This window comes from Peromyscus californicus, unplaced genomic scaffold, assembly GCF_007827085.1.
Source record: "Peromyscus californicus insignis strain IS unplaced genomic scaffold, ASM782708v3 Scaffold_3__1_contigs__length_106647218, whole genome shotgun sequence".
Lineage (NCBI taxonomy): Eukaryota > Metazoa > Chordata > Mammalia > Rodentia > Cricetidae > Peromyscus > Peromyscus californicus.
The window spans coordinates 85,717,685-85,745,252 of record NW_026294551.1 but is presented as its reverse complement, the minus strand read 5'-3'; the positions used below and the strand labels follow the sequence as shown (position 1 = coordinate 85,745,252).

The following is a 27,568-nucleotide window of genomic DNA, read 5'->3' as shown; positions in this document are numbered from 1 at the left end:
GGTGACTTGCTGTTTGGCAGAGCTAAGCAGAGGATTCTTGACAATGAGGCTAGGTCCTTCTGTTATAGAGCTGGCCAATTTTCATACAGTGTTTCCTTAGGCTACATTTACTAGTGCATTATTTTGGAAGAATTTACTCAGGAACTAGATATTCGGCAAAACGCACATTCTGCTTTCCCTTGGCTGATGAGTTGTTTTCTGCTGCTGATAGTCGGCTGAATTAAATGATGAGGCCTAATCAGATTATATTCAGACAGAAGAAGAAAAGTTCCTTTACAGAAAAAAAATTTTTTACTCAGGTCAATGGGTTACCAAATAATATTCCCTTCTATGCTGAGATTTTGTGATTCATCCTCTTTTGATTTATCCAAATATAGTTTTTAACGAAATCAGGGATATTAGCTCCTTTCCAGTACTGGGGCCTTTGCCAATTACTTTAAGCAAAATTAATAAAAATTCTTAATGCCACTAAAAAAGCTATTTCTACCAAAAGCAATGTCTGTATTAACATCTTAAAGTACCATTTCTCTCAGTAAAGAAGTGGGTTCAAATCTTCAGCAGGTAATAAAATAACTGTACAAAAACAATTTAGAGGCAATTTCCTCCTTTTGAAACCAGTCTACTATCTGTCTGCTGCTCCTCTATGTCACAGCCCTCTCACACACCAGATGCACAAATGCTGAATGATTGACGAGTCCAAACACACCTTTGAATACACTGTCTCCTGATGCCCAAAGCCCTATGTTCCCTCAGACTCAGGCATAAAGTGATGATCACACTCAGGCATTAAAGCTTGATTGTAAAAGGGGATTTGTAAGCACTTGTTGGTTCTCTCTTATACTAGATGTCACACTTACTTATATCCTGTATGTTGCCAGCTAACTCTGCCATCTTTGTCTCCCTGAGCTCATAGTGATGCATGCTTTCATACAAGTTACTATAAATCCAGGACTCTGGTTAAGTAGACTTGAAGTATGAAAGAGGTCTGGTTCTACAAGTTTCTTAAAACCTGCTGATTAGTACCTCTGGGCCCAGACAAAGAAAACAGAGATTTTTATCTTAACCTCTCTAGATGAGTCTACTGCCTTTCTCCTGGTTTCTTGGCATCCTTGCAGCATCCTCCATAGGTGGTACACCGAGAGGAGCAGTGACTTATTGATTTTTCAAAAGGGACATGCCTACCTTCATCTACAGATGTCATCACCTGCCTACAATACTTCTTTCTCTGCTGGTTCTAGGTTTTAGGGAAAGATCCTCCAAGAAGTTAGATGGGCAGGTATGCCACTCTGTTCTTTTTGGGCACTAGCTTCCATGAAGTATGTCCTTGTCACTAATGTTAAGAGCCAGAAAGAAGAGAGAGCAAAGGGTATTTAAGGCACAAGCATCATACTTCTGGCTTGTGGCATGAAAGGGTGAAGGCAACTCTCTAATTTTGCTCCCATTGTTGTGATAAAACACCATGACCAAAGCAACGTGGTAAAGAAAGAGTACATGACTTACAGTTGTAGTTGATCCTAAGGAACCAGGAGGAGGCAGGAACTAACTGTAGAAACTATGGAGGAAGATGCTTACTGGCTTGATCTCCACTATTACTAAGCCTTCTCTCTTATAACAACCTAGGACAAGCTGTGCCGGCATGCCAATCTGATCGAGGCATTTTCTCAGTTGAGGTTTCTCCACGCAGATGACTCTAACTTGAGTCAAATTGACAGAAAATTATCCAGGGCAGCAAGAAGATCATATTTATGACTTTCTTCAGAGATTTTTATTGCCATTTTATGTATTATTTATAGAGATTATTTTCTTGATGAACTGTCTATTCTAAAAATGCCTAGTTATGTGTGTGTTTGTTTCTGTCAAAGAGCTTTTTTACCCCCCCCAACTACAATTGGTTTTAAGCAGGGAATTGATGTCTTGTAAAAAGTTCTTAGTTCTAGCTAATGGATCTTAAGTAAAAATAGGAAAAGTAACTCTGAGGGTCAGAGGTTTATGCCCCTAGCACCAAAATGCTTTACTAATTCAATGTCTCCCAACTTCCTTTCTGTAATTACATACATAAAAAAAAAAATACTTGAAAGGGATAAACATGCCCTTATCTAGAGAAGATCTCCCTTCTTGGGAACCTTGAATTCTGATCCTAGTTGTGTATGTGAACGAGCATATGAGTGTATGTAAATCACGTGGGCAGAATTAAAGTGATGGAGTTTGAAGGAAGAGTTTTTAGGATTGTTCCTGTCTAGAATGACTATGGGGAGATGGCTCAGTGGTAGAGAGTACATACTGATCTTACAGAAGACCCGAGTTCAGTTCCCAGCATTCACTTTGGGTGGCTCACCAACACATGTGACTCCACCTCCAAAGGGAGGGATCCCACATTTCCGGCCTCCACCAACACCAGTTGCCTACCCACACACTGACACTCATGTGCACCTACCCACCTACAGACAGTCATATACCCCTACCCACACACAGAGAATTGAAGTTAAAATAAATGTTTTATAGAACTTTTCACAGTATAATCAGCACTGTTTAACATAACAGAATTACCAATTAAATGCCAGCTGCCTTTCACTATAGTATAATATTTCTCAGACAAGTTTGCTAAGATGGGGAACATCATATTTTGATATTTAAAAAACACAAATCAAGGGCATAAGAGATGGCTCAGTGGTTAAGAGCACTGTGTCCTGTTCCAGAAGACCTAGGTTCAATACCAGCACTTATGTGTCAGCTAACAACTATTTGTAACTACAGTCCCAGGAGATATGGCATTCTCTTAGGCCCCTGTGGGCACTGGGCATACACTTATTACACAGACATAGATGCAGGGAAAACACTTATACACACAAAAGTAAATTAAAATTTTAAAAAAGAACAAAAAGAACTCAAATGAAAAATATTGCCTCAGAGAAGCTAATTTAATTATTAATGATCTTAAGGAAAAATATTTTGTTAGCTTGCTTTTTGAATTTATCATTGAACTGGTTTCTTGCTGTGTTGCTAGGCTGATATTCATTGTTTAAGTTCAAGTGATCCTCGTGCCTCAGTTTTTGAGTGTTTGGAGTACAGGTGTATGTTACCATACCTGGGTTACTACTTTACTTTTGGCAAATGTAGCAATTGCATTTAGTTACTGATTATAGTTTGATTTATGCTATTTTCCATATTCAAGAAAGCTGTGTTCCCTTTTACTAAAATAAAAAGGTGGACCTCTAAGGGGAGTCTGACCACTGAAGTGCTCATAAAAAACCAAAAATTTTGGAATCAAGACCCAAAGTTGAAATGGATCATAAAATGGAATGAAGTGAACATCCCTTTCCAACATATAAGAGAAGCATGAAGGGCTCAGTAGTCGACTAATATTAAAGTTAAATCAAACCGAAAATAGGAGAAGTCACGTCAAGAATGGTCTGAAGCCGGGCGGTGGTGGCGCACGCCTTTAATCCCAGCACTCGGGAGGCAGAGGCAGGCGGATCTCTGTGAGTTCGAGGCCAGCCTGGTCTACAGAGTGAGTTACAGGAAAGGCACAAAGCTACACAGAGAAACCCTGTCTCGAAAAACAAAACAAAACAAAAACAAACAAACAAACAAACAAAAAGAATGGTCTGAATTGGACACATTTTAGAAAAGCACTTAGATCTTGATGTATAATCTAGTATCAGAACTAGGGACAGAGACCTGTCTCATCCCTAGGAGGAAAGGCAGGAAAAAAAAGAAGACAGACCTGGAGCATCCTATAGAGTCAGAATGGAAGAATGTGCTCCATAGGCATCCTTCCAAACAAACCACAAATAAGAGACCAATACACTCACAGGAATGGTAGTAAATGAACTGAAGTCACTAGAGACCAAGTAAAATAGCCCCAGTGGTCATATCTAGCAGAACTTGACCATTTGAGTATTGTAGTATTTAAAAATACATGGTATGGAATAAATTTGGTCCATACAGATATAAATATTTGAGCAGATAAATAAGTATAAAACAAATGCATGTAGGAGAATTTCAACTTATTTATGCATATCTATATCCCAATGCAGTGAAATCTAAGACCATGATTTAATATGATTTGCATTTAACTAGTGTCTCTGAAAAACACATTATGAAAAGAGTACAAAAGTAATTTTATAGAGAAGAAACCTGAAATAACACCCACTGTGTCAGTTGCATGCTCAGGGTTAAACTAAACAATATAAGGACAAGCAGGCAGAATACTCCATTGAAATAATATAATAGCACCCTGTGGTGGTCATGCATTCCTTTAATTCCAGCACTCCAGGCAGATCTCCATGAGTTCGAGGCCAGCCTGGTCTACAGAGCGAGATCCAGGACAGGCACCAAAACTACACAGAGAAACCCTGTCTCGAAAAATCCAAAATAATGAATAATATAATATGATATGATATGATATAATATAATATAATATAACATAACATAACATCATAACATAACATAACATAACATAATATAATATAATATAATATAATATAATATAATATAATATAATATAATGTAATAGGAATGGCTCTTGGCCTCTGTAGCCTTCCTCCCTCAAACACATCAAAACTAATAAGGAGATAAGTACCGAGCACGTCTCAGTTGTGAGCCATTTTATAACAAACCTGGTATTCCAGAACTGCCCAGGTCATCAGAGACAAAGAAAGCCTGAGAAATCTTTCAGAAACTAGAAGATTCTAAGGAGGTCTAGCCATTGAGAACAAGACTGTACTCTGGATGGCATGCTGGAGCAGATGCAGTACAGCAGAGGAAACCAGGGATGTTTGGATTAATATGAGGCTGCAGTTGGTAACCGTGCATCAGGACTGGTCATTGAGTGTGACAAACTCAGCATCCTATTGGGTAAAGCTGTAGTATAGAAAATAGGGTTAGGGATGCACAGAACTCTCAGTACGATTTTTGAGATAGCTGTGCACGTCAAGATCCTTCAAACGTTTAAGCTGGCTTTAAAAGACTCATTATAAAAATTGATTCACATATCATTAACATTTGCATAAAGTTATGTATTTTTCTTTTTTTTAAAAAGTAAGATAAATGAGCTAGGATAGAAGAGATCTAGGGTCTATGTTCAATGATAAGACATAGGTACATAATGATTTCTTTAAGAAATTTAAAACAGAGTGCTGTCCCCCCACAAACATCTCAAATGTGAAGTATTTCACAAAAGATCATAAACTGTTTGTCTGAATCATTTAAATACATACTGGAGAACAGCTAACAACAATGTTCACACAAAAACTCCAAAACAACAGAAAAATAACGTGAATGTTAAAAAGAAGTAATGGAACCACCTGTTGCCAACAAGCCACATAATGTTGTAGTGTAAAATTGAAAAATAAATAAATAAATAAACCAGTAACCTCAACTAAGCTTGTCACACTACATCTTAGAATTTGGAAAGGAACAAACAAAACAAAATATCTTTTAGAGAAAGAAAGACCAGAAAATGAATTTATTAGCAAATCAAGCCAACATTTAATAAATACTGATTTAAAACTGATGATATAACACAAAAGATATTCTTTATATGATTTTTATAAAAATTGTATTTATTTATTTATTTTACATCCCAACTGCAGTTTCCTCTCTCTCCTCTCCTCCCACCCTTCCCCCCACCCCCAATTCATTCCTCCTCTGTTTCTGTTCAGAAAGGGGCAGGCCTTCTCTGGGTATCAGCAAAACACAGAATATCAAGCTGTGGTAAGACTAAGGACCTCCCCTTGTGTTTAGGCTGGGCAAGGCAATCCAGTATGAGAAATAGGTTCCCAAGATCCAGCCAAAGCATTAGGGACAGTCTCTGCTTCCATTGTTAGGAATCCCACAAAAAGACCAAGCTACACAACTGTCACATATAAGTAGAGGGCTTAGGTCGGTCCATGCAGTGAACTCATATGATCCCAGGTTAGTTGTTTCTGTGGGTTTTCTTGTGATGTCCTTGAACCTTCTGGCTCCTACGATCCTTTCTCCCTCTCTTCAGTGGGATTTCCAAGCTTGGCCTAATGTTTGGCTGTGGGTCTCTGTATCTGTTTCCATCAGTTACTGGATGAAGGATTTCTGATAACAAATCCTGATTGGGGTAGTCACCAATCTGATCACAGAAGATGGTAAGTTCAGACTACCTATCCACTATTACTAGTTTTAGCTGGGGTCACCCTTGTAGATTCATGGGAGTTTCCCTTGCATTAGGTTTCTATCTCTCCCTTAGAAGCCCCCTAATTCCAGTCATCCCTTTCAGTACTCGCCTCTTTCCCCTCCCCACATGATCCCTCAAATTCTCATCCTCATCCCACCCCCCCCACCCCCCCAATGCACCCAGGAGATAGCTTCTATTTTCCCTTCCCATGGAGATCCATGCATTCCACCTTGGGTCCTCCTTATTGCCTAGCCTCTCTGAGGCTGTGGATTGTAACCTGGTTATCCCTTACTTTACAGATAATATCCACTTATGAGTGCGTACACACCGTATTTGTCTTTCCGGATCTGGGTTACCTCACTCAGAATAATTTTTTTCTAGTTCCATCCAGTTGCCTTCAGATTTCCTGATGTCATTGTTTTTAACAACTGAGTAATACTTCATTGTGTAAATTACCACATTTTGTTTATTCATTCTTTGGTTGAGGGGCATATAGGTTATTTCTAGGTTCTGGCTATTACAAATAAAGCTTCTATGAACATAGTTTAGCAAGTGCCCTTTTGGTACGTTTGTGCATCTTTTGGGTATGTGCCCAGGAGTGGTATCTCTGGGTCTCAAGGTAGATTGATTTCCAATTTTCTGAGAAACCATCAAATTGATTTCCAAAGTGGCTGTACAAGTTGGTACTCTCATCAGCAATGGAGGAGTGTTCCCCTTACTCCACATCCTAGCATAAGCTGTCATTTGCGTTTTACATCTTAGTCATTCTGACAGGTGTAAGATGGAACCTAAGAGTCATTTTGATTTGTGTTTCCCTGATAGCTAAAGATATTGGACATTTTGTTAACTGTTTCTCTGTCATTAGCAATTCTTCTGCAGATAATTCTCTGTTTAGGTCTGTATCCCACCTTTTAATTATATCATTTGTTTTTTTATGTCTAGTTTCATGAGTTCTTTATGGTGCTGGCATAACTGGATGTTGGCAAGCAGAAAAATGCAAATTGATCCATATCTTTCACCCCACACAGAACTCAAGTCCAAGTAGATCAAAGACCTCAGCATAAATCTAGTTACACTGAACCTGATAAAAGAGAAAGTGGAGAATAGCCTTGAATGCATTGGTACAGGAGACAACTTCCTGAATAGAACAGCAATAACACAGACACTAAGATCGACAATTAATAAATGGGACCTCATGAAACTGACAAACTTCTGTATGCAAAGGACATTGTTAATAGAACAAAATGGTAGCCTACAGAATGGGAAAATATCTTCACAAACCCCACATCTGACAGAGGGCTGATCTTCAAAATATATAAAGTACTCAAGATAATCTTTATCTGATTTTTAAAGCTTTAAACTTGGAGGAAAACAATGTGTCATAACATTAAACACCAAAAACTAACCATTGAGCCTGCCATGAGCTACCCTGGAAGAAAAAGAGCAGTTCCAGCATTGATTATATCCTGGGGGTAAAACAGACATAGAATAGGGCACTAATATCTTCCTTAGAGGTGGCTTCAAAATGACAATCCATAGTGCATCAACAGAAAGTCCTTCATTCTGCAAGAGACGGAATGGAAAAGAGGTGAACAGTGGCCATCGAGCAGACTCACAAGACTTAGTGAAATGGTGGGGACAGGGAGAAAACATACATGAAAATCTAAACAGGTATGTGTTTTACTGTGTAAATGTTGACTTTATTTACTGACGATTTTCAGAACATAAACATGAACATTTTGTGAATATAAGTCACACTATTTCACTATAAATGCTTTTGACACATCAGATAATTTTAATAAGATCATTTACAAAGTTTATATTGAGTTAAATTTTATGAAGATTATCTGATGTGCTGTGGCATATATGTAAACATGTAGGGAAGACTAAAGAACATGGTGATATAAGCACTTGAATGGATTTTGAGTTACATGCTAGAAATCCAGATGCTGGGTCAATTCCAGTGTGATCTCTCACAGAAACAACAATAACTTGTGGAAACGTGATTTTTTTCTTATAAGGTGCCGAAGAACTTGGCTGAAGTGTCTTCTAGTGTTTTGTGGAAGGCAGAGCTTGCAAGTGATGAAACTGGATATCCAGTTAGATGGTTTCTAAGTTAAGTGTTAAAAGAATGTGTTTCTCTCTGCTGCTAACAAAACACCAGAGACTGGGTGACTAATGAAAACCAGAAATGGATTTCTCACAGCTCTAGGTCCTCTGAAACCTGAGGTCAAAGAGCTAGCATCTGCTGTCTCATGAGGATGTTTTCATAATTTCAAAATACCTCCTCCTCCAGAGGAGGAAAATGAAATGGCTTCTTCCCATAGAAGCACATAAACCAATATGGATAAACCAAATCAGGGATGAGGAATCCTTTGTTAAGATTTGTAACGCCACTGACACCTTCACGGGGAATAAACCTTTAAGAGGTAAACACTTCCCCAAAGGACCCATCTCCATATTGTGATGCTTTAGGTGCCTGTGAGGTTTCCAACACAAAGACTTTGGGACAAAAATCCAATGTACAGGATGGTGGCTTGTCCTTCCTAACTTCTCACTGTAAAGTGTAAAGAGGAAAGATGAAGTGGAGGAATTATGAAGCAAAGGAGGCCAAGAATTGAAAGACTTAGAAAACTCTGTATCTTTGTATCCCAAACAGTGAGAAATATAGTTTTGAAGAATACATCAGCATGTGGCTGCACAAACATCTAACCACCATCTGGGCAAAATTTTTAGCCGAGGAAAACTATGCTTGAGCTATAAGATACAACGGAATTTCCCTGACTAAGATTTTAACTTGCTTATGACCTCTCAATCCTCTTAAGTCATCTCCTTTGTATTGGTGGCTTTTGTCTTATCCTTTCCACCATTGAATTTGAAGGATATTTTTTGGCAGGTTTTACAGGATTATAGGTGAAACCAAATCTTGACTGCTACCCTCCTGGTTTTAATAACGTTTGCATGGAACTTGGAAATTGAGTTTAGAGTTGATGCTAGGGTGGTTGGGACACAAGGAGTACATTTTACATCTAAGAAAGTTGCGTGCCTGCCAGTTAAGATTTAAGTATCCCTAAATACTATGGGATTATTGTGCCTTTACCAATATATACACTAACTCTCCTAATTACCCCATAATGTTAAAAGAGGTCATGGGGGTGAAGTCTTGGTTTGGTAGAACTTTTAATAAGACAATGTCTGAGGTTTTTCTCTGCATATGAGGACACAGAGAAGAGAGACATCTGTAAGTCAGAAGAACTTGAAAGCCTCCATAAGAATCTGACCATACTGGTAGCTTCATTCTGGATTTCCAGTCTCCAGAATTGTTTAAAAAATAATTTCTGTTATTCAAGCTACCTCATATACGGTGTTTTGTCATGGTGTCTCACAATGAGACACAGCAAGCTGTTCAGTGCAGTTCCTAAACAGGGTTCTCTCCCTTCCCTCTTACCTGACTTTTCATTTTTATCATTTATTTATCTATCTATCTATCTATCTATCTATCTATCTATCTATCTATTTATCTATTTATTTATTGTGTGTGTGTGTGTGTGTGTGTGTGTGTGTGTGTGTGTGTGTGTGTGTGTGTGCGCTACTGGGCATGGAACTCAGAACACTGTGCATACCAAGCAGATTAACCCTGATGATATTCCCACACAAATTTTCTTATAAAAGGATGCTATCTTTTGCACAGTGATATGACAGACTCTACTGCTCTGCTAGAGCCCAGTGAATAAGCACAGCCGACTTTGAGGCAGGCATGTTTGGGAAAGGTATGTGTAGCTCTGTAACATTCTAGACATTTTAATAAAGGAATGGTACCAGTGCTTATGAAAATCTAGTTAAAAAAATCACCAATTTCCATTCCATGTTTTAAAATTTTATTGAAGGTTTCTATGCAGATTCAAGATAATTCTGGAACAATCTTGGTTTCATGTAAGTTTCCTTAACATTATTTACAAAGGCTTTATTACTCATAAGGGTGACCAACAGAAAATTAATCTTTATTTATAATAAAATATCCTAATGCATACTTAGGATGGCATTTGAAATTGGCTGTATTTTGATGTGAACCATTTATAACTTCAATTGTATTCTGAAGACGAAAAGATTATTTTATCACCCCATTGTGATGTATCCCCTGCACTACTTTGAAACACTACCTTCCACTCAGTGTTCTGCTTCTGTTTGTAAACTCACAGACGTTTCAGCTCTGGGGTTCCACTGCCCTAAACTCCATCTGGAAGATGTGTGCTCCAGCAAGACTCACCTTCCCTGTCAACTGCTCTGCAGAAACTCAGCTAGCATGTCCATGACCAAGACTGCTTCCTTTAGACTCTCAACTCACTTTATAAGTACCTTTATCACAGAATTTATCTGCATGTTTTTGTTTGGCTACCAAGACAGGATTTTCGTTTGTCTAAGCATGGTCTAAAACCTGTAATCATCACATTTTAGCTCGATGAATTTTGATATTAAGTGAGCTGAAACATGCTTAATTTTTATTTTGTTTTATTGATACGGCATTTTTTTTTTAATGTCCGGGTAAAATGTTAAGTCAAAAATACTACTGCTTAGGAACCTTGGATACTTAGGTATCCAAGTGAAAGTGAATTATTAAGCATTTTCAGTTTTCTTAAGCATGAGAGGAAACAAAGTGTAAAATCTCTGGTTTCTCCTTTCTTGTTCCTGTTCAATGCTACATGTGTGGCTCTACCATACAGACAGTTCTGGTATCTCACTATGTAAGTTCATTGCCCTGTACTTTGCAAGAGCCTGTTAGAAAGACCACAAGGAGCCTGGAATTCTCCACAGTTGCATCCACATTTCCTTTGTAAACTTCTGAGATGTGATTTGTATTCCTTAGGTAATAGACAGGCTTTCTTCAACTTTCTTTACAGCCAGCCTACTGAGCCTCTTCAGTCTCCATTCCTGCCACTCCTGTGGACAACAACAAAAGCATACAAAAAAAGCCAGAGACCAAAGATGCCTTTTCATGCTCCAAATCAAAGGCTACAGCCGCCTGAGCTTGGCACATACTCCAAACACTGCTCCCAAGTAGGGCTCATCCTGATCAACTGGCTACAGCATGTGGCCAGCAAAACCAGAGAAACTACAAATGGCTGCACCCACCCCTTCTCCAGGGGGCTTACCTTAGCAAAGAAAGGAGACACCAAAGGGCTAACATCAAAAGACATGGTGGATAGATTGTTGAGGCTGTGTAAGAATCTTCTGACATGGGTTCTAGCATGTGAGAGCGGGGAAATGGATTCCTCACACCATAGGAAGCCGCACTGCATGGAGGCTGCAATCATTGGGATGGGGTGTGATGTTACAAAGTTTTTCAAACTCATAAGCCTTGCTTTCTTAATTGATCAAGGAGGAACTTAGAATAGTATCCTTAGTAGGTCTGCCAAGATGATTCCCCAAAGGCAGTGGGGGAAAGCTAGCTCATAATAGCTCACTTCCATCAGCAGCTTAAATTTTCATTTGTTAAGCATCTAAGACACAGGACAAGCACCTTGTTATTAATAGCAACTGGTAGTGAAATAATTAGTCTGATTTGGAAAATAAATCATAGAAAAACAGATTGGATAAAATTTAGAGGATTAAATTGGGGCTGGGATGAAATTTGGAGTTACTGAATTTCCAAGTCTTCCTTTTTAGCTTCAGAGTCCCCATCATTCAATAAAGGATAGTTCTCATCTTCAGTGCTAATACGGAATTGCTGTTATCAGCTAGGCATCATTGTCTGTATGCAAAATGAGGTGACAATAGTTATGGAGCTACGTGTCTTTACAAACTACAAACTAAGACTCCACTGAGTGAGAGTTGCTAGTCCCCTAAGCTAAAACAGCCAAGCCCTAGTCACAATGGCTGAATCAAGAAGTCTGCAGAGCAATGTAAGTGAGCTGCTAGCAATGAAATCCGAGTTTAATTTCAGTCAGCAATCGGTTTTGTTTCTCCCTTCTGTTAGAATATAAACATCTGAGTCCTTCATGAATGCTGATTTCTAGAACCAACCATGGCTTTGAAAACAGGAGCAAAATATGTGCAGATCAGAGTTTTCATCTTGTGTAAGAGGCCAGCAGAGCTTGCCACTTGGAGAGTGTGGCCTGCAGACCTACAGACCTACAGACACTGTAAGGCAGGTCATTTGTGGGTACTGTATTTGATGGCACAGGGGTGATAGGCTTTAATGAAGTGGCATTAGTGAAGGAGTGAAGGACAGAAAGGAGAGAAGAAGAAAAGGGGGAGGGGTCAGAACAAAAGAAAACAGTTGCATTACGGGAGAGAAGGAAAATAGGAAGGATGTATTAGTAGACTGGAACTCTCAAAACAACACATGTGAATGAAGACAGGTTGTTTTATTTTCTGAGGCTGAACTTCTGAAATATCAACATTAGAGGCATACTTTATGAGATTTTTTTTTAAGGATGATCTACCATCATTCAGTGAAATGATCTAGTAGCTGCTGATCTGCTTAAGGTCAGTGTTTAGGTTTGCTTGGAATCATTGGCCAATGCCAGACTTCCTGGGCTGGAACCCAACTCCACAATTTTCTAATGGTGTGAACCCCAGTAAGCTACTTAACCTCTCTTCATCTCCATTTTCCCATTGCCAAAATGAGGATAAAGAAAAACAATGTACTTTAGCTGGACATGAAGGAACAATGAAAAGCAATTCACGAGAGCACTCAAGTAACTGGCACACAGTAAACAACAAATATAAAATTCAATTATTAGCACACTCATAATCTTACCAATGCTCCTGATTTAATATTTTCATTATAACTCCATTGAATCCATTCCTCCCATTCTAGTGCTATACAGAGTCAAGCCCAGGTGGCTGCAGGATTCATAAGCCTAGGAAGAATATTTTAAAAGCTCTCGCAAGCATTTCAATCTTTTTGCAGTTTAAGAGAACACCTTTATTCCAGGCTTGCTGTTGAGAGGCTAAACTCCTAAAAGGCTTTCCTTCCTTGTTGTGTTGATTAGTCTGCATCACTGGACCTGGTGTGAAGAGAGCAGGAAGAATGACCACCAGTAGATAGCCACAGCGGTCTCAACTGGAAAGTAACAGTAGCCATATTGCCTTTATCCCACTGTATCGCCCACCATCAAAAATTACCTATATTAGCCGGCTCAGGAACATATTATTTCTTTGTAATTACTTTTACTATGGTGCTTGCTTAATACGAGTCACTGCCTGCCTCGATCCTTGGTGCCACAGAAAGGAAGGGGGAAAGGGAACAAGATAAAGAACACAATGACTTGGGGAAGCGATGGCTTTCTAGTTAGCCTCTAACAGCGTCTGTTTCTTTAGTGGTGAAATAAAACCATAGTCACACTGTCTATACACTAGCTTTGAAAACTTTGTGAGTGTGGCTGGAGAGATGGCTCAGCAGTTAAGAGCACTGCTGTTCTTCCAGAGGACCTGGGTTCAATTCCCCACACCTGCATGGCAGTTCACAGCTATCTGTAACCTCAGTTCCAGGAACCTGGCACACTCCCACAGACATACATGCAGGCCAAAAAAATACCAATGCGTATAAACTAAGTAAAGAAAATAAAACATTTAAAGTAAAAACTTTATGAGGACATTAACTCCTTAAATAGCCCTATGATCAGTGATATCATTAGTCGTCTTTGACAACTGAACGAACTGAAGGTAACGGATGGAGGCAGAGATTCTCGGGGTTCTGCAGCCATGGAAAGTGGCGAAGTGCCAGCCCAGGAGCACTAAAGAATCAAGCTCCCTCCCATTTTCTTTGATTTGTCTTGATAACTCATTAGGAATCCAGTCTAATTTCCCTGTTCTTTTGGAAGGGCTCCCTCTAATTACCTTTCCTGTCCCCATCCATTTCACTTACTGCTCCTATCACTGTTATAATATTTCTTTTATCTTTGTTAATGGCTTATAGATTCACATCCAATCCTTATTACAGGCACGATTGTCTCTCAGGTTCAAATGTGCATCCATTTAAAAAAGATACATTATCTTTTAAACAAACTTCTGATTTTACACTTATATTTGTACGCAACTCTGAAGATCAGTTGCCTCCTCATTTTGGGAATCACCATGGTGTTTTATCTAGTACCTTCTGTGCTTGGCTTCCCCTTTGAATAGAATACTGTTATTTTGTTACAATATGTAGGAAATGAAAGACACAAGTTAACCAACTGAACCAACAATTCGTAAGAGCTCACCTATTTGCTGCTTACATTTGCATCCTTGAGCTAATTAGTTTTCTTGTGATTAATGTTTATGAACTCAACCCGGCAGAAGCAAATAAAATACTGCACAAGATATTCCTGATGTGACAGGTCACATTAAGAATCCCAAGGAAGGAGTCTGTGCCGCTCATGGGGATGTAACTGGGGCAAAGCCAGGCACTGGTGCCAAGCACACCGAATTCTCTTCTTCTGACCGTCCCCCGCAATATGGAGGCTTCCGGTTCAGTAGCGCTGAAGCTGTTCTCTGGGGGAACAAAGCCTGCTTCCGCGTCGTGGGTGCAGCTCCCAGCAAAAAAACACTCAACATGATCGAGTTCAGATGCACACGCAAAGGAAGCAATTTTGACGAAGAATAGCAAGTGCTGTCCATACAAATGTAGAACAAAAACATAAAAAGGAATAAAAGGTATTGATAATTAATTTGAAATACCGTAAGGAAATAGTAGCTAAAGTGAGCCACAACAAAGACGAGCCAAAGCGCTGAGGCCAAGAAAGCGACTGCCCCAACACTGTGCACTGCAATTGTAACGCCCAATTTTTTTTTTCTTCTGTAATTATGGTTCTACTTATCCCATCTTAGATTCATAGAAAAACTTGAGTGGATGAGGGATTATTTCATGCTGGGAATACAAAAATAAGTTTGAACAAATTGCCCATTTGTGATTATTTAAATAAAACATCATAATTGGAATATGTTGGTCGATAAAGGCAATTCTTTTCCTTCTTTCTCTTTTGTATAAGAACAATACACTAAATGCTATCTTGATTTTTTTTTTTACTGCATTTCTGTAAATACAGTATTTAATGCCAGGTGCCCCCTCAATGCTACATTGTGATGGGCTCCATCAATGGAGGAGTAAACGCACTCCGTGTCGTTACTTCCCCACCACTCAGGCTCTGACAAATCATTATCCACTTTCTCTGCGGCTATGTTGTCTTCTATGATAATTATATGCAGCTTGACTCAGTGGTGCGCACATTTAATGGGTCCCCCTTTAACCACATTCATTTCAACACTGGTTCCCTCATACAGTTACTTTCCTCACCATTGTTTTCAGGATTGTTTTGAAATAAACCATTCAAATGAAAAAGGTTATCCTGCTTTTCTTATAGTTTCAACAAAGAAAGTAGCTAAATTTTGGAACATCTTATCAACCTCCTTTCTCAGTTAGAATGGTAAAATTGAGAGCCTTGGATTGCCTGTGCCTCAGTGGGCACACACACGTGTTAAGGACAAAGGCCCATGGTTATTTCTCAGGGCTTTACCAATCTGTTTTGCTCTTGATAGAGTTGCTGGTTGTTCTGACATTTTAGCTTCTATATTTAAGTAGTTGAAGCAATTATTTATTTTAAGTGACATTTAAGTAAGATTTAAACAAATTATCCTTGAGTAATATCCTTCAATAAATAAAATACAATGAGACTTCAGTGTGTGTATTAGCAAAGCAAAAATCAAAGAAGATTGATAAATGAAACGGATTCCCTGCCATCAGCATTAAGGCGGAAGAGTAGGATACAAGTTAGGAATACCATATGAGAAAAGGTAGGGTGTTTCTATGGGACCCCAACACATCAGTAAATGAAAGGGTACAGAAATGAATGCTGGGAGGAAATGAAACTGTTATTTCATTCCTAGGGTCTCTGTTTTACGTCATTTAATTTAAACTGTGAAAAAAAAATCTACTGTCACATCTAATTCTGTTACTGTCTGATGTTTGGGATCTATTTCTTAAGCTCTCAGTAAAAGGAAGCACCAAGCATATATGGGGCCAGTTCTCTTGCTTGAAGCTCTCTCCCAACAGAGAGATGAACCTCTCCTAAATTTGTCCATGTTTTTAATATTCTTTCCCATATGGAGCTGGAGTGATTCCAAGAACTTTGGACTCGACCCCAAGGAAAATGAAGCTTGTACTTAAGACATTAGAGCACTGGACAGGAGTAAGACAGGCTGGACTCAAATCCAGAGCTGGTTTGTCCCTATCTGCCCTTTAGTAAACAGAACACCCATTCTAAATCTTAATGGTAAAACAGAAATCCTCCATGAATAACACCAAACTGATGCCACAACTGTAAGCACTTGGCAAGCACAAACTCAGCCATTTATCAAACAATCTAGGTAAAACTGGTTGTTACAATGAAGAAACTCTTCAGGGGCCTCGATCTATAATGCTCTTTAACACTATAAGGTAGCAGAGGGTATTTTTTCTACCTAAAATTTAAGGGTAAAAGATATTCAAGATGAATTTCAATATTTAACACAACTAGTTAACCCAAATGCTTTATGAAGAAGCTGGGATATGAAAGACCAAAGAAATCGTTTTGAAGAGAAAGAAAATCAATAAAACTGTAAATTAAGTTGACTGTAACAACCCTTGATTTCCATCCTCTGTGACTCTTCCTTCCTTTCCATTTCCCAGTTGAAAAGTTTGAACATGTGTAGTATATTCATTCAGTAATTTCTTGACCAATAATCATTCAGTAATATGCTGACCAATTCCATTTATTGTCCATTCATGATTCTTCCTTCATAGGTTTTTTTTAATAAATACTAACATAAAACATAAGATGGAAATGCTAGCTCTGTATTTAAAAGGTGTCTGATGAACATCAATTAAGTCCAAACTTCTTGACAATTAATTCAACAGTTTTTAGATTGTTCCCATGTGGACCTAATTAGGGTTATTTCACAGAGAAGGCTGTTGCATGGAGGCATTAAGGGCAATGCTACTTTATCTTACAAGGTTAACACACTTTAGTTATTATAGCATCAATTATTCTGAAAGACACAACTCTGTGACTACAAAAAAAAGCACTGCAGCATTAGGAAGGTTGCGAGCCACTGATTTAGACATTTAGGCGGGTGACTAAGGAAGATTCTTTTGTTTCAATGTGTATCTGAACATTTGAAAAGTTATTCCTCTATCTATATTTTTGTTTGGTTTGTTTGGTTGGATTATTGGTGTTTTGTTCAGGCAGCTCTCATTATATCACCCAGGATGGTCAACTCCTGATATCCCTGCCTTTGTCTACTGAGTGTTAGGACAGAGGGTATATTGCCACTCTAGGGTCCCAAACTCATCTTTTTGTGTTGTTTGGATGATGGGTCTGCACAAGGTAATTGAGAATGAATAAGGTCATGGGACTGGGCCCTTATCAGGGCAGTGGCAGGAAGAGAAACCTATCCTGAACTGGCACGTTCTACTTTCTTTGCCATGTGGTTCTCTCTTCACAGTGTGTGATGTAGCAAGAAGGCCTGGACCAGAAGCACCTGTCACTCACCTAGGACTGCATGGCCTCCCAAACTCTGAAAAAAATGTTTTTTTTTTTCTTTTTTAAATAAATTACCGAGATTTAGGTTATTCAAGTGTATTAACAGAAAAAAGAGTAAGGAAGGAGCCATTACTTGGGGAATAATATTTGAGCCCAGAGTAAAGGAAAGTCTATACAGGCATGAGGCAGAAAATGGTTTTTCTGTCTGAATGTAGTAGGCAGGCCAGCTTAGGTTTAAGAAACAAGGACACTAGTAAGAAGAGAGGGCAGAAATTTTGCAAGATGAAACATGTGGAGTCATTAGGTCTTATTGAGAACTCTTCAAGGTTTTAGCTTATGCAACTGGAAGGGAAAATACACATCCGCTCACTAAAATCTACACATACATTGTATTCATTTGTCTGATGCCATTTGGAACTTCACCACTTCAGCCTAAGTCAATATGCATTAAATATATAACTTAAGCCAGGTGGTAGTGGCACACACCCTTAATCCCAGCACTCGGGAGGCAGAGCTAGGTGGATCTCTGTGAATTTGAGGCCAGCCTGGTCTACAGAACGAGACCCAGGACAGGCACCAAAACTACACAGAGAAACCCTGTCTCGAAACTCCCTTCCCCAGAAAAAAAGGAAAAAAAGAAAAAGAAAAAATATAACTTAGTACATCAGCATCACAAAAATCATCTAATTTTTATGATCTCACCAATTCACCTTATAGAAATTAGGGTTTTTTTCAAACACATGAGATTCTGTAATGACTCACATACTTACCTGGAAGTTAATTTAACTCCTTTTCACTGGTAATATTTTATTCTATTTTATAACCTACTTCTCAGTAGAATATTTACAAGCTGGATCTTTTACTTAGAAGCCACCCTGTCACCCAATCTTATATATATATATGTATATATATATATATATATATATACATATATATATATATGTATATATATAATTGATTGGTGTGTGTACGCGTATCACAGTGCAAATGTAGAAGTCAGAGGACAGCTTGTAAGTGTCTGTTATTTCCTTTCATTATACTGGTATTGGGAATCAAACTCAGGTTCTCAGGCTTGAGAGCAAGAGCCTTTACATGCTGGGCCGTCCCACCTGCCTTAGTCTTTTGAAATGATCAGCTTTTACTTGTATGACCACAGATTTGTGGAGAGCCTTCAAAAGGCTTTTCTTGAGCACGATAGCTTAGTTACTTCACTCGTTCTTTTTGTATTTTTGCTAATCACCATTCATACATTCATTTATTCAACTGGTTTTTATCAAGTTCCTACTTCCAAAGATTATCTCTCAAATGCTGACATTTCCTTCTTTACTTTGAATCCAACTTTTGACTATATTAAAGTTTTAGTTTCTTTCTCTCCAAACGGAGCTCACACTCTAGAAGAGCAAAAGTCATGTGCATTTTCTTTACTATTATATCCTTTCTGATATGTAGCAGGCAATCAAAATATTTGTAGAATAAATGTTTAATGGTATTCAGAATTTCTGGTTTTCCTTTAGGCTTCCAATATAGAATTTCTTTCATCAATTTTTTATGTGATAGGTAATTATAAATAGCTCTTTTCTCCAGTTGCTGGGAGCTTACTTGTGGCTTAGTACTTTGCACATATAAATCTTTCTTCAATTTACCTCATAGCTGAGGAGAATGTTTGGTTCTTTTTCTAGTACCTACGCTCAGTTTGAGTCTGAGGAGACTTGGATTTTTAACAGAGTTTGGAAAAAGTATTAATAAGTTGTACTTTTATCAGAAAATTAACCATAAAATTGATGTTATTTCCTCAGTTCCATGTGCTGACTTTTCATTCATTATAATATTAAACAGTATACCACCATAGCCTTCAGAAGCCTACAGACTACATCCTCTCCCCTCATTCAGGCCATTTCCTTGCTATATCCACCAAGGCCGAGCCACATTGGCCTTTTTAGAGTCCTGAACTACACTAATATCTGGCCTCAGTACTGACCACACTCCTACACAATACTTTCAACATTGGTGGCCTCAGACTAGGCTTCTATGTCTCTTCCACATTCCAGTTTAGATGCCATACTTCAGAGAAGTCTTCCCAAACCACCCTGTGTTGGTTCCTTTCTTTATTCCCTGTCAAAGCTCCTCTTTCTATATCATTATTCTGGGTTTGTTTTTATTAATAACTTACCTACAATATATTTTGTCTCCAGATTCACCACTGAATCCCCCAACTACAAAACTCAAGTTCAGTACATCAAAGATGTTGATACACTGTTGTTATCTGTTCTGTTTAGAATAGTGTTTGAGATACTGACAATGTATGATAAACATGTGTGGAATGAATAAATACAAAATAGCCAAATATATGCCACTGCTCTTCATATACACCAGCAATCATTGTAAAGCTCTTGAATTCTGTTTAAGTAAAAATCCACAATATATAATTAAGACCCATTATAAATTCTAACCCCAAACTCATAATAATCCTCCTTTATAGATGGTTATAAAGGCAAAAAGAGGTTTTTCTGTGGTAAAGGGTGATAGGCTCCATGCTGGGAGGTGACTTAACTTGATTGAAACAATTAGGCTTTTCTCCTCTGTGGGTCCACCACACCTCCTGCATCTTAGGAAATCTACAGTAGGTGCTATTTTAATTGATCTAAAATGACAACAAAACCTATACTAGAAGATTTGCTGCCCTAAGCTCTAGCTAGCATTATTCAAACAATATTTAAATCGTATTTACTTATTTGTAAGTATCATTTAAATAGATGAATATAAATTCTTATTGGCTAATTTTCAGTGATTTACTGTAATACCTGATTTAAAAATGTCAAGTGGCCATTAGCAATAAACCTCCAAGAATTTATTTGCTGTAATATTCCTACTTAAATATTATCACTGCGTTACTTCATTTTTTTGGCTTATTTAAAAAAATCTTTTGGAAACAGTTGAAAGTTTTTTAATAGCAATTTATTCTCAATTGAAGGTGATTTTAAAACCATGGAGCAGAAATGACAGGGGATTGTTCTATAACCAACAAAACACTACTACACCTCACTTCCAGCAGGGGTTGGTAGAACAAGACTTGCACTATCTGACTTCCATCAGGGGTTGGTAGAACAAGGCTTGCACTACACCTGACTTCCAGCAGGGGCTGCTAGAATGGGGCTTGCATTACACCTAACTTACAGCAGAGGTTGCTAGACCCAGCCTTGCACTACACCTGATATCCAGCAAGGCCTGGTAGACCAGGGCTTGCATTACACCTAACTTCCAGTACAGGCTACTAGAATGGAGCTTGCATTAAAACAAGAAAGACAGGGTTTGCAACCCCTACCACCTGGGGCAGGGTAAGCAACACATGTATGGGGAATACCTTACAGACTGTGTGAAGGAGTCTGGAATCTCACCAATATCTTCTACCCTACAATGTATATGAGTTCATTGTCCTTACAATCAGTGTGCCTGAATGTTAAATACCTTATGATTGATATTTAAGGCATTCCTCGTAAAACAACACAATACAACACAACAATAACAACTTCTTTTAGATGTATTTATGTTTCTATTTACCCATAGATTTTATTTATTTCAATTTTATTCTTAGGTTCTACATAAATATATTGTTACCCTAATAACTGTGACTCCTCCCCCCAATGGAGTGATTTAATCCTGTCTGTTGTTTCTCAGAGGTGAAACATAGAGGAGAGATAACATCAGCTTTTCCACAATCCAATGAGGTTCACACAGATGAGTTAAAACTCAGGTCATTCAGCTGGGCAAGGGCTCTCCATGTTGAGCTCACATCAGCACAGTTACATGGCTTGCTACTATCCAGCACACTGAGCATTGTCTCCAGAGCTTTTGATTCAGGAAGCGCCAGGTGGACCATCTGTTCCCTCATGTTCACAAATGCCATTTTTATTATTTGTAGATGATACATTGAAAATTATTGTCTTGCTCCATACTTTGGGTTAGAATGTAAATCCTAGTAGCAAGACTAACAGATCACTGAAGTTTCGCTAGGAATTTTACACATACCTTTAGGATATTTGAAATACGTAAATATTTAATAAAAACTGTTACAAATGTTATTTCTGGAGTTCCAGATAATTTTAGCTTTCTTTAGATTCTTTTGAATTATATGGCTCTTTAAAACAATGAACAGTTTTTATTGTCAGTTAGTAAATAGCTAATTGGATTTTACAAGAAATAAAATTTTAAAAACTCAGAAGTATTATATATTCAGGGGTCCCAGAATTGCATTTATTGTTTCAGGGATGGGGATATTAATAATAGCTTATATAAATAAATTATATGCACCATATAATAGATACATATACATATGCAAATATGAGTCTTATGAGATTTAACACAATCTCTCACGATCTACATTCGCTGACTAAACGTACACATCTATTATGTGACCCTTGCTTACCTACAGAACAAAGATGAAGCCTGATTTCTTTAGCTTGGTCCAGGTGAGTTAGGAAGAGTTGAGTCCATATTCTGAAGATCTGCATCTACTAACTTGGACTTGGTAAATAAATCCAGTGCTTTACAACTTAGCTGATCTAGATGTATACCTATCCAAGCGTTTGGTGGTATTGTTTGCTTGTCAAAGGGTGATTTGTTAAAATAAAATAATAACTCTTGAAGTCATGTTGTGGATGAAAATCATGATAACCTCTTTTCCTACAGGTGCAGGGCAAGAGGCTGGAAGCGGCATTTTTTCAAATTCCTTATTTTCATATTTAAGTAAGCCAGGGCACTGAGAATGACTGCTTCACCCAGATCCAGGAGTGCTGGTTGCTTTTCATCCCCTGACTCACAGTTTGATGCGTGGGAGGGTAGCACCCAGCTCCATACAACTCTGGGCCACATCTCAGGCAGCCCTTATAGCAGCAATAAGGAACTGGTAGATGTGAAAACATGGCAAATATACCCTGCACTTCAGCCTCTGGGGTTGAAGGTGAGGACCCATTATTCCTTCTGATGCATGTGCCCCAGGCTGTCACTGGAGAGAACGAAGGTGATGGTGGACCACTCTGTGCAGTTAGAGCCCGACCTGGGATCCGATACATCATGGAAAAAGATTTTTAAAAGAAAAGGTAGTCTCAAAAGTTCAATTCAGCTGCATGTGTTGCACTACTCTGAGTCCCCTTTCAAATTTTAAAACAGTCAAACAAACAAACAACTCGCAGGCACTTCATGATGTGAGGAACATTTAGATGAGGCTAGAATGAACTGAATTGTGTTCAAACTAGTGCGTCAAGACGCAGAGCCATTTAGCCAAAACGCCCCTGCTTGAGTTTTACATTTTTAAATGATATCGTATTACACAACAGAACACATAACAATTTCTATTCTGCAAATTATAATCACTAAAAGAATCAGCCCAGTATTTATGAGCCGGTGAGTGCATCTGTCATATGGCCTTGTGGCCCATATCAAAGCTATCGGAGCTATTAAGCTGATTTCCCTATTTGGCCGGGTTTTAAAGACTATAGTTTTGAAGTCAGTGGCAGATGACCTACTAATGGTGTTTAATGGTTCTCTCAGCAAATTGTGAAGTATCTTGAATGACCCGTTGGTTAAGTACATCAAAGGAAAATTCTAGTTTTAATCACTTAATCCTTGATTCCCTCCTGTTTTTCTTTTGGGCAGCGATGTCTTATTTGTGCCTTCAAGGAAGAATGGAGAGGGTAAAAAGGAGGGTGGAAGAATGTAAATATTACTTCAGTACTGGGTTGAGCATGTGATCTTCATAACTCTATAGAGGAAGGAAACAGCATGCACATATTCGGCAAATAAGGGAAGGCTACAAGGAAACCCCATACCAAGGTCACCCAGTCACGGTACTGTGTGGTGAGATCTGAATGAAGTCTACTGGAATTGATAGTATAAGTGACTCTGTGGCATTTTCCTGAGAAAGAAGTGCTAAGATTATCTTCTCATGGTACAGATGGCTGAGAGTGACAGAATGAAACACCAAGTGTATCAAAGGCTGAATTATGACACATAGTAGCCCTTTTACAGATGTTATTATTTTAAAGAAATACCATTCAGCACCTCTGTGAGCATCATCAACAAACCAGCATAAAAATAACACATGGAGACAAGAGCTTGAGGTCTAGGCAGATATTAATGGGAAGCCAACAAAAGGATGAACAGTTAGGGAGCAAGCTGAGCATCACAGGAAGCAGGCATAGATAAGAGGTAACTGTGCTTTCCTGGTCTAAGAGGCTTTCTTCATCTTCTGCCATAGAAAACCATCTAATCAGGGGCCTGGAACAAAGGCCGTGATGTTGGCAGGGGAAAGCAGAGTCACACAGAAAACTTCCTGGAAAAAAGTTCTTACCCCAGAAGATGCTGATAAATTCTGTACGGCTCATACCAGCAGAAGGTGACAAATGTCTCCATTCAATATACAATTAACTTCAAAACTGCTTCTAGGTGATTCCTGACTGCCAGCCTCAAGGAAGAAAAGCTGGGGGGGGCTGGAGGCCTAAAAATGGCACCCAGTTCCTCTACTGTTCTATTGTGTCAGTCCCCAAAATGTGCTATGTCATTTTTCCTTTGCCTGTTTGGTACCTAGGCTAAATAAATGAGTAGCCTTCATTTTTAGATTAAAATTTTTCCATTTTTGGAACAGGTATCTCAGCAAGCTAGAAATGCAGTTTAATTTCCAGCAAAGAGCACTGGATTTTTTTTTAAATAAAAACTTTCTAACTTACATAGTGATTTTCTAGTTCTTTCTTGCTAATGAGTGAAGACATTTTAAAGTGTTAAATTTGTATTGGGGATACTAAATCTAAATACTCAGAAAACATATGAATGCTCTTTATAAGGAAGTTAGTTGGAAAAGCTAAATAGGGTGTAAACATGGTAGATGGTGTATTCTAGGTGTTTTCTGACTATTATCTTTGAGAGCGGGGGGTCTCTCTCTCTGATATTAATCATAATACCTAAAAGAATGGATTACCTGTCAATACTGAGATTGTACATCTAGAGAATAGTCTGTGTTTGTGTCCATTAAAGGGAGGCAAGACTCTGAGATAGACCTTAGACTAGGATCTACTTGTTTATTTAATGATGCCTTTCTTGAATTAAGTGTATTTTAAGGCTTGATGTATTGTGGGGTTTTTTTTTTATTCTACAGAGAAGTTGGAGTATTTACCTTTTTCACACAGATTTTACTTACATTAGAGTATATGTCATTCTATTAAAGAAATACTTTACAGAACACCAACTCTACTCCAGAAGACAAACAGTATTCTCCCAGAATCTGTAGATCAATGAATGAGTCCTGTCATATAGGATAGAACGTATATTGTGCTTGACCATGATTTTTCATCATGTAGTAAAATCGGGACAAGGAGATGGCATTACTTACTTCCTAAGAACCAATTTATATTAGTAATGCTAAAGTACATTCTTAGCCATTAGCCTGGAGTGCCATGAGTGTTCAACACCTATTAGCTATTATTACTGCCAGCAGAGTGCCTGGCATACACCATAGAAAGGTTTAATAAGTGTTTTGAAAATGGATAGTCAAAGATGGATTGATTGGATATTATGTTTAACATGATAGTGGCCTTGCTTATTCCAAAGTACTTATACTACAAGTACTAACCAGTCTCTTGTTCCAACTCATTAATATGTTTTTAAGTACATTAGCATATAAAATAAAGCTGACATTGAGTTCATTATATTTTCAAAAATACCAAGTCCAGTTAAATTTAAAGTCAATACTTGTTCTGGTTTAAATCTTCAGTGTCTTCCTGAAGCTCATGAATTCAAGACTTGGTTGACTGGGTCATGAGAGCTCCCATCTCATTACTGGATGCATTCTTTAATACAGGCCTAATGGTGAGGTCATACAAACTGGGAGATGGTACCTTTCTGGAGGGAGTGAGTCACCTCAGATATACCTTTAAGGAGTTTCTCTTGTGCTTGCTCCTTCCTATCTCTCTGCTCCCATTTTTCCATCACTATATTCTCTTTCCATCGAGATATACAGTCTTATCTCACCAAGTGATAAAGCCTAGTGGCCACAGATTGAGACCTTAGAAACCATGGGCCAAAATGAGCCTCCTTCAAATTATTTCTCTTTTGCATTTGTCACCACAACTAACAGTCTGATAAATAGAACACATTTAGAAGCTGTGTAGAATAGTAGAGATCACACAGGTTTGGAGAATATGCAGTATCCTGACATGGTTTCTTCCTTCAAACAGATGCATGCCATTGGATTGGTCATTTCCTCAACTTCCTTGGGCCTTTTTAGCCAACTCTAAAGCAAGAAAGGTTAAGTTAAGTTGTATTGTTTTCCTTCTGGCGTTAACTGTTAACTTTGGGATTCTAAATCTTTTTCACAGGAGATTCTGAAGGGTCCTTAAAAATACACAGAAACAGATAAAGTTGGATTGTGTTTCTTTCCCTCTCTTGTTTTCCTAGCATGTCCTAGTAAACAAAACCAGAATAATAATGATCATTGATAATGCTGTGTGAGGACTTCAAAACTAACAGGTTCTAAAAAATGTGTGAAAGGTCTTTTCATGTTAAGGGACACAACAAGCCAAACTAAAGCCGTATTATCCCTGGTGAAAAAGGAAACAGAAAAACCAAAAAGATTCTCTCTGATTAATCAATGTGTTAACTTTACTAAAGTCAGAGACCCAAAACTCAGATATAGACACCTGACTCTTACCTACACTGAATATACTCTACACATTCCACACACAATCTGCAAGACTGAAAATTAAACTTAGGCTTTAAAAATCCTTTGACTAATAGGTCCTTTGTAAAGCCATCTTTCTTAAACTGACTACCTCATTATTCATGGCTAAATAAAAATTAAATCTCTAGGTTTTCTTTCATAAGGAAAATTCAAAATCTAAATTTTCTATATAGAGAACCCTCACTTGGCATATGCAGTCCCAAGACAAACGCAGTCACTCTTCTAATTCAACAGGCTTTTATCTGTCATCTCATTGCTCTGCTGTCTACTGATTTCATCAGAAGCATCCAACTGACATCCAACGCAGGTACCAGTTGTTGTGACCTTTTGTCACAAGGAAGTTGATGAGGTTGTGACAGAAGAGGGACATGGGATGTCATAAATGAACAGGGACTTAACTCTCTCAAATGGTCAGAGAGGCTGTGTGGGGAGAAAGACGACAAATGTTCTTAGAAATGAAAAGCTTCAAAGAACGATTTCTCCGTGGAAACTTATGCCTTTACCCAAGATGCCATTGGAAAACTAGTCAAGACCAGTTCTTACACAGCAGAGGCAGAAGCCACAGAGTTCATTACAGCCTTGTATTTCCACTGATGCTATTATTTGGTATTTACAGATGAAAAGACAATGGTTCAATCATTGATTCGGTCATAATGAGTATTTATCTCATTTTGTTCATGCTGTGGGAGAAAACATGTATTTGTATTTCTTAAAAAAGGGGGAGGGAAGAATAAGCAATCTCATCTACTTTTTAATTTTATATTCCACATTCCCTCTGTCTGAGTTGCTATTGTAACCTGATAAATTCAACACACCATCCTTTTCTGTACGGTTGAAACACATTTAAAAGACTCCTCAATTCTGAAATGGTTAATTTCAAATTTTTCCAAGGTATTCTCCTCTGAGCCCCATTACCAACACATGATTGTCACTGCAACATGGCTTTACTGACACATTGGTGTTAAAAGGCAGTGACAGAGCCACCAGGAGCGAACCTGAGCCATTTATATATACTGTAGAACTACACTGACAATCCAAAGGAACATGCCATCTGCATTCTGTGTTGATGCAACCTACTGAACTGTGGGTTTGCAATTTCAGAATTCAGAATGTCACGCCTGGCTCCGCTTTAGGGAGCTCCCACGGATGCTCCTTCTGCTTCCCTCCTTTCAGAATTCTGATGCTGAA

At 38.3% G+C, this 27,568-nt stretch overlaps 1 protein-coding gene across 13 annotated transcripts in view; it reads right to left on the bottom strand.

Annotated features, from left to right (window-relative positions):
• The window catches only part of Tenm2 (teneurin transmembrane protein 2), a 1,246,916-nt gene that overhangs the window by 886,442 nt on the left and 332,906 nt on the right, over window positions 1-27,568 (bottom strand). The window lies entirely within an intron of this gene.